We start from the raw sequence: 9,216 nt of genomic DNA, 5'->3' as shown, positions 1-9,216 counted from the left end.
TCAATATATTCACAGTTACTTTCCTACCTGGGTTCATCTGGCTGCAACTGGCAACAGGAAGGACTGTGGAACCTCATGCCCAGTCAGGAGGATGGTATTAGCAACAATGGTCAATATGAATTTAATTAAAAATTAAGAACTGAAAATACTGGAGCTAAAGTTCAAACTGAATGCTGAGAAAAACTGTGAATTTCATCACAGTGCCAGCTTCACATATCACCCCCCACATAATCTTAATTCCTCTCATTAAAAACCAGTAACATACAGATGGCATGTCTGTACTTGACTACCTTTATGTAACATCCTCATGCTCATTGGCCTGAGCCTCCCCCACCAGTTTGTGACTCCCACTCATGAAGTCTCAGCTCTTCACCTTCGCTTGTTTAACAAGATTGACAAGATAAATCATTTACTGCTGATTGACTGAGACTACTCTGAACATATTTTAAGACTTCCCTATGAGTTACAGAAGCAAAGGACAAACCCTGTGATGCCCGACTGCTAAGACAAGCATTTCATTTTGTGTATGCATGGGTGAAGTACTACCTTAGCACTGCAATCCCTAGGTTTATTTATGTTTATATTAATGGTTTTGTTTTTATTATCACATTACATTCTCTTTGGAAAAATGTGGGCAGACTTTAGGAAACATAGGATTTTCTAGCACCTGTGTTTGCAGTTTTGAAATCCTGTCTTCTCTACAGAGACAGGAAGGAAAACCTGAGCCCTCTTGGTAATGACAACTGCATTTAGTAATGAATAAAGAAATAGAAAGTTGAGCACATGAATATCCAAGATGCTGCTAAAGGCTTTCAGTCAGGTTGTCTTCCATCATTGAAAACAGGAGGAGGAAGAGCTAGTTTTACATTTGCAGAGCTTAGGACAGAGCCAGAGAGCCCGCACTGCTGTCAGCCTGCATGGCTGCTGGGGTCCTGGATGGGCCCAGACCTGCTGCAGCCCATCACAGAGCTGTCAGCAGCCCCGACCCAAACAGGGTTCTGCTGCTGTCCCAGGGTTTTCTCCTTCCTGCAGATGCAAGAGGCAGTGTGAGATACCTGCTGAAATCACCAGTGGCAAGACAGCTCTCTGTCAAACAGATCCACAGCAGAAATGGTAACAATTACAGGACATGCAGCCTTGGGCTCAACTGCCCGAAGGTTGGTTGTGCAAAAAACTTTCACACTTCTCCCCCATGAGCAAGCATGCACAGTCCTTAATCTCCAGTGATATTTTTTTGTTTTGGTATTAATATTCTAGGACCTACACTAGAAATATACACATTTTTGAGATACATTAAAACCATCTTAACACCCTCTCTTTTCAAACACCCTTTCTGAAATAAATAACTTATTAGCAAAAAGTGTAATGTTATTACCTTTTGCAGCAATCTTGAAAAAAAACCCAATTTCTCTCTTTAAGGAATATAACATATAAAAAAAGACCAAATTTGTACCCTCTAATTATTGCCAACCCATGAAAAGGTTCCCCGGAAATACAGTTAAAGGTACGTTCTGTCTTCTTACAATTCCTTCTCTTTTGAAACAATTAAAACTGCAAGAACTTTTGCAATCAGTGGTCTTCTTCATATTCTCCCACCACTGCAATGGCCTTGGCCTTTTTGCAAGAGAAGCCACTTGGCTACTTGAACCTCTGATATGACAGCCAGGGGAATTTTGATTTTCTCATAGTGTTGTTCTGTCTCCAGATCTCTAAGACAAAGGGTCATGCAAGTAGGACTTGCTACAGGTGTCCTGCAGCCAGTAGGCAGAATATAGTTGTCAAACTCATGTATTTTTCTTTGGTGAAATGGCTCATTTGTGGAAATAGAAAGATGCAAATAAAAATATAGTTCTCTCCCCTGTATGAACAGTGAGCTATGTTTCATGCTTGATGCCACCAGAGAAGCCATTCAGATCTGATCAGTTTTCATGAGGACATCATTATACTTTTCCAGCTGAGAGGCAATATGACTGACTAAGGCTGATCCATTTTGTTCAGGCAGCTGCAATATATATTGTTGGAATATAACATCTAACAGAGAAATTAAATATAAAAATTCACCTTTTGTTCACAACTCACACGCATAAGCTAACAGAGTCAGAAATACAGTCAAAGAACAACAACAAAATGGACTTGAACAATAGAAATTTCCTCTTCCAGAAGTGCTGCATGAGCCATCTTTGGCTTTCTGTTTAATGAGCAAGGTGCCTTCCCAGCAGTGAAAGGCTTCACATAATGCAGGTGAAATCATCTACCAGGTGTCTTTCAGCACAAAAGGCCTAAATTTGATGATTTATGCAGTTTACTAGTTGGATTACCCTAATCAGCTACCTCCCAGTGTTTAGTAATTTTATATTAAAAAATGCACCTAAATGATTTTAAATGGACAGTGAAGTGCAATGTTTTAAGGTCAAAATATCCCCTCAGTCTTTATTTTGATATGGTGTTTTGCACTGTGCTGCCTTTGACAATAAAAACTGTTGCATTTGTTTTCAAGATGAAGAGGAACATAAAATCCTGTTCCAGTGAAAAAATCCAGCAGCAATGTAGCAAGCAGCTTGCTGTAATTTTGCAATGCCATTAATTCTGTCTTAGTCTCAAGGAGCACAATAAACTTGCCAAAATGTTTGCTTTGTATACATGATGAGCCCTTTGCTGTGGGTAACAAAGATTTAATTATAGGATTTTGTGTTTGTGGTTAGAAGATAACTTTTGTACTGTTATAAAGTCCAAAAAAACCAACCCCAATGTGAGCACTGGGCAGTGCTGTGTGTCTGCAAAAACCCCAGGGGGGAAGGTAACCCCTTCCTGCAGGTGTGATCCTGCACCATGGGGCTGCCTGGATTGACTCTTGCAGGAGAAGGCATTTCAGCTCCAATGGGGCACAGGTCTCACTCAGGCTCACATACTCCCAATGTTTGACAAGATGCTCAACAAGTGACAGAAAACACTGAGTTTTTGTAGCATGGGATCTTTTATTGTCTGACTTCACAAAATAAAAACTACATATCAATTTTTTAATGGATTATTACTCCCAGATAATGCTCTGCATCATGTTTCACTTTGAAGCTGGGGACTGATGGGACATGTACTCACAGAGCATTCAGATCTTCTTCTTTGCAGTATCTTGCAGCACCTTTGCTGCAGATTCTAACTCTCTGCGTACACTGGCTGTATTCCCAGAAGAAAACCACTCTAGCTTCCTTAAGGCAACTTAAATGGAGATCATTCTGGGAAATGCTGAACTATCTCCCTCTCCAGGATTCCAAATCTCTCTTTTAAGAATTGTTAGGAATGCAGCTAAGAGCATATAAATATTACTGAAGCAAAGCGATTGAGGACAATTTTCCTTCCTTCCATCTCACTCACCATCACACTGAATACTTTCACTGTTGATTTCTTTTTGCTTTGTTCATTTACCTATGCAAATAAGTATAAAATGATGTATTTTGCAGGTTCATAATTCCATTGAATTGGATTCAAGGTCGCTGAGCAAAGTACTGTGGTATCTTAACTCATTGTAACCAGTAGTCTCCACTTTTTCCCAAATATGGCTTGATTTCTCAAGTCTAGAATTGACATGTAAATTATTACCCTGCCTTTGAAAGTCAGTTCTTCCTGAAAAACCTCTAATTAAAAAAAGGAAAAAGAAAGAATTCTCTGTTTACTGTCTACTAAAAAATGACACTTTGCACCAATGGGTCTGCAAGAATTACCAGCACATGGCTTTTACACTGGCACTTGTCACCCATGCTGGCAGCTCTGGGACATGGCAAATGGGCCATCCATGCTGCTCTTGGGCCAAGCAGCAGCAAACCAGCAGCTGGTACCAGAACATGCTGAGGCAATGCCAACATTTACACACCTCTGGGGTCCCTCTCCAGTCATGGGACTGCTTGTGCAGGTGGCAGTCCAAGGTGCTGCGAAGATTTCAACACTCCATCAGAAATAAGCAATTGCTGAACTGCAGAGCCAAGTTTGTCCCAAAGTCAGAGGCTCTGGTCATTGTGTCTCCCAAAGAAATCCTATTTCCATATTCTTTTTATTCCCCCTGCCCCAAATTTAACAAGACTACCAGTAAATCCCTCCAAGTCCTTGCCTCCACTGAAGAACCAAGGAGAACTGTCTGGAAAAAGCAGAGGAAAACAACCAGAGTTATGACAAGAGAAGAATTCAGTTAATAACCCTTCAGGAAAATAAAAGCCACCTTTCTCAGCAGAAATAACAGAGACTCCTATTTAATAAGCTGTTGGCTCATCCTCTCTGCACTCAGCACTGGAGACAATTTTGATGGGCAGGCTGCCTGCAGACAAGGCAGTAGAATAAGGTCCTGAGCCTGTCCAGGCAAAACAGACATCGTCTTCCCCATCTAGCCACTCCTTGAAACAAGACTTGCCTTCTTTTAACTCCTCTGCCTCTTCCTGCAGCACTCACCTCAAGTACACAGAAGGGATTGCTTTTGCTTAATGAAGCCTGCAGATTGGCTTATGCCTTTTTGTTGAAACACAGCAATGAGAGTCCCAAGTAAGACAAGTCATGGCACCAGTCACTCCCTGGCCCCCAACTTTGTGGAACTGCAAAGCTGCTTCAGTAAATGCAGCTGCAGTGCTCACAGGATGTGCTCCAACACCTGATATGCTGCCTATGCTTTTGGGCAGCACAGCAGTGCGTTGGGCACAGCCTGGCTATGGTGCTGCTACAGTCTTGGAAGGGAAAAAAGCCGTACAAAGTAATAACTTTGAGCAAGAGATAACAGATTCCTACCTCAGCTGGGAATTCCAACTGCCCGGTTTCCTTGCTGCTTCCTCCTCTATGATTTTCTGTTTGTTTTCCACGTGTGCTGAAGCAGCCCAGAGTGAGCTGCCTGCCACCCAAGGGTGCCTCGTGCTCTGCAGCATCAGACCCAGCTACTGAGCTTGGTCCAGCAGCAGAGTGCAAGGCACTTTTAGTGGTGGATGGTGCCGTCAGCTGCTCACCAGAGAGCCTTTGAATGGCCTTTTCATGCCCTAACTTTCCCAGTTAAAGTGAGAATATATTTTACTTTACCTTGGGGTCATGGAGAAGAGATTGGGGAGGCAGATTCTGATCTGTGACCTAGTGCCCTAAAGCAGGATGGTTTTGCTTTGGCTGAGGAAGAATGCAGTGTTTGCTGTCAGAGCCGGTTTATGTGGGCCCAGGTTTTCACGTGGTGAAAGCAGAGGGTGGTTATTCCAGCAGATAGATATATGCTGGTTTCCCTGCTTGCTTTATCCTTTTGCACAAACACCTCCCCAAATTGCTCAAATTCACCTACCAAAGTCAGCCATCCCTTCACCACATCCTGGGTGACAGGACCGTGCCACAAAACAGTAATGCTCAGACGGAGCCCTGCAAGTTACACAAACAGTATTGGAGCAGGAGAAGTGGTTTCCTTGGCTGCTTTTATGTAATTGGTGGACAAAAAGGGAGCCTCTGAACTATATGCATATTGCAGAAATTGGTTTGAGTAATGCAGAGTTCCTGTTAGCAAGTAGCAGATGAGTTTCAGAGAGGGCAGAAGGACACAAGCTTAATTTCTTGCATAATGTTATTGAAATACAACAGAAGTATAAAGTTAAATTTAAAAGAGAGGATAAAAACCTCAATCTTACCCAAATAAAATGAAACAAAATAACCTTTTAATTTTATGCTTCTCTTATGTGCAAGCTCATAATTTCAAATTTCAATTTATTAAAATCTTTTACTTTAGAGGTGAGCGCTTGTTTCCAGGACATAAGACATACTTCCTCTTAATTCAGTGTGCAATTGTTTCTTTAATTGAGAATTCTGGTTCTGAATTCTGCCTTCCTTTCAAACAACCTAATACAATTTGGAGCTTTCAAACTTGGGCAAAATAAACTATTTTGATCAAATTAGAGTCCAGTAGGTGACAACCAGGGTCTGTCTCTTCCTCTGCAGCCTGCAAATTTTACTTGCTTGAAAGAACCTCTGGATCTTGCCTTGTGCCACATTTGTCAGCTTCAGTGTCTACTCTGGCCATTCATTTTAGGGGAATGCTTGCACTTACACACCAAAATGACTGAGATCCAAACTGGTCACTCTTCCCTACCAGCAAGCAATGGTGCAGAAAGGCTGCAGAAGCATTTCTTATGTCAACAAGGCAGATGTTTTTTTATTATGTGCCTCTGGCTACTTTACTAGATCCTGTTTTGCTTTCTTCCAGCCTGTTAGGCAACTGCCTAGAGGAACCCTACGAAGAAACCCCCCCTATCCCAGGTGCCACTGGGGTGGGACAAATGTGTGCCTGTCACCTGGTGGGTGGGCCAGGCACCTTCCAATGGGCAGTGTGTGGGAGCAGGAGCCTGCAGATGCCTCTCCAAGGCTGCAGCACCACGTGTAGGCCCCCAGCTGACCCCCAGTTTTACCTTTCATGGACAAAAGGCTCACTTCAGCTGGCTCAATAGAATTGATCCAGTCTTCTTAAAATGTTATGTATTGATTAAAGAGTGAATTAAGCCATTGAATTCTGGCTCCCTGACCCCTCCAAGTTACAGCTGCTGAACTGTTACGCTTTTAATTGTCTTCTGCTTGGTTGGACCCAGAGTTCATGCTGGTGGTTGCCTTGCTTGGGGACCCACTTTGGAATGGCATATTTTGATTACTGTAGATGCAGCTACTTGCTTTTTTCTGACTAATACATTTCATGAATGTTCCCTGCTGTTAATAAACATAGTGGTGTTTAATTATTGAGACATTTCACCAAAATGCTTTTGAGAGGAAGACAAATTTTATGTTCTGCCTAAATAATTAAACATTATGCAAATGTTTGCAACCCCAGCATTCTGGTTATGCAAAACAATATTTGGATGATGGTCTTGTTTGCACACTGAGTTAGTATTGTTGGGCTGTAATTAGCAACAGATACAGTATTAAAAATATAAACATCCTTTATGGGTGCAATGGTAACAGGATGGGTGCAATGGTAACACTGAGAGCCACACTGCGGCCACGCTCTGCAAGAAGAAAGATGTGTTTTCCCCAAGGACCACGTACCATCTCAGCTGGGCTCCCTGGCAAGCCAGGCCAGCCCCAGGCTCACACTCTTGCACTTGGCAGCCTCACCTAAATGCAGAGGGAAAAGGAGACACAGCCTGCAGCAAGGGAGAGACAGGGAGGAAAGCCACTGCTTTCCAGACAAGTCTGCTTTGCTGTGCCCAATGTGAGCCTCTCTGTTCTGTCCTTGCTTTTACCCCACTTCAGCTCTGGCAGTCAGGGAAAACACCCAGCCCTTGGTGGTTTTAAAGTTTAATTATCCATTAACAGGAGTCATCCTTAGAACATGTTGCTACACATGTGGCCTAACTCTGTACCTGTAATTACCTTAAAAAACAAAGGACTGCATGTGTCAGTCTTGTCATTTATGAAAGCTCTGTGTCTCTCAGCATAGGGATAACAGCAGTATTATGCATGACATGCAATGTGCCAGTGATACAGCTGTTGCAGTTATCAAACTCACCACCACCAACATGGTAGCAACTTAAGGAAGGGTTTATCAATTGCTCAGTGTGCTCCATCTGCCTGTGGTACTCAGCAGCTTTGATGGGAGTCTGCTCCTGACCCCAGTCCTGTTCACTCTCATTACCTGCACATTTGGTGGGTGGAATTAGCATTTGCCCACGTGGCTGCACAGCACATGGGATCACACTAGGAGCTGTCATCATGAAAAGTACTTTTTGGGAAAAAAATACAATATCAACACATTGCTCTTAAACTGCTGGTTTCCCTTTGTGTGTCAGGAGAGTAATCTGCATGCAATTGAGAGGAGGCTGAACCTACTTTGTAAGTGGAGATGGGAATCTAAAGCTTCTTTTAAATCAATGAAGAAAGGGAATACACTACTTCATTAAAAAATGTACATCCTCACTGTCCTTCCTGGGGGAGGAACCTGCCTGATAGTCCCAAAGCTCTTACATTATTACTGAAATTTTTGGTGCCTGTTGGAGCTGCACCAGTGCCTAGCTTGTTGCTACTTACATGGTATTACAGCTATATGGTTAGGGCTCCTGTCTGACTGAGGTTCATTTCTCCTCTTCCTGAAATTATGGTCTAAAAAGTCCTAAGACCTAGGAAATTGCACTCATTATTTCTAAATGCCACAAAGAATGCTTCTGTGCTATGTTTTCCTTGCCACCTACCATCCTCCACTACTGCTTGGATAACTACAGGTTTGCTTTATGGGGAGGAGATGGGATTCTAAATTGGCAGAAAGATAACGCTCAAATGAAAGAAACATCACTAAAGCCTTTAAGGCCAGCAAGAATGACTTAATACAGCCTGGATCCCTGCTGTGATAGGGCAAAGCATGAGATCTTTTCATTACAGTAGAGCAACAGCTCTTCTAGTTTAAATGGAGAGTGGCTTTGATAATTCTTTTCAGTGCTGCAGTTCACAGGCTCACAGTGATTATGTTGACACTTGATGTGTCTTGGAAGAGAACTTAATGTTAATGATTTGTACTACAGCTTGAACAAGGGGCTCTAAAGGTATAAATTCTCCTACTCCTTCATTCCCCCACCCCAAATCACCTGCTGACAGAATCATTTGGGCACAAACCTCAGGTTCAAGCAACAGACCTCATCTCTCCAGGCTGGATTTGGAGAGATGAGGTCTGGATGCCCTGCTGTGGTCTGGAATGACTTGCACAGTAAATACACTGTTCAGGGTGAAATTTAGACCAGGCAGATTAATGAGGAGACCAAAAACCTCTTACCAATCATTAGGGATCAACTGGATTTGAACATTTTACCCATATCTGATGGGATGGTGCTGGACATGATTAGAAGAGTGCAAGCTTCAGGGTCATGCTTTGTCAAGGTGCTCATAAATCTGTCTCTTTTTCCATTCATACCAGTTTTAATGGAATCAACCACTTCTGCCTGCTCTTCACAATATTGGCACAGCATTATGAAAGCAAAGCAGCTGGGGAAGACAGGAGAGTGGCATGGGATCAGAGCAGCAGGTGTGGTGAGCAAGGCACAAGAGGAAGAGTTCTGCTGCTTTGCCCCTTGAGGTGATGCTGACTCAGGTGCTGGTGGGCCACTGCTGTTAGCGCAAATCTTCACCCAGCCATCATCTCCAGCACCAGCTTCCATGTACACAGTTTGGATTGGGAATTAAGTCACTAGGATGAATGCACACTGCTAGAGTCACTCATGGACATGCAGCCTGCTCCATCCT

The sequence above is a fragment of the Ammospiza nelsoni genome, chromosome 2 (genome assembly GCF_027579445.1).
Source record: "Ammospiza nelsoni isolate bAmmNel1 chromosome 2, bAmmNel1.pri, whole genome shotgun sequence".
Classification (NCBI taxonomy): Eukaryota; Metazoa; Chordata; class Aves; order Passeriformes; family Passerellidae; genus Ammospiza; species Ammospiza nelsoni.
The sequence above is the reverse complement of the archived record's forward strand: the minus strand, read 5'-3'. Positions refer to the sequence as shown.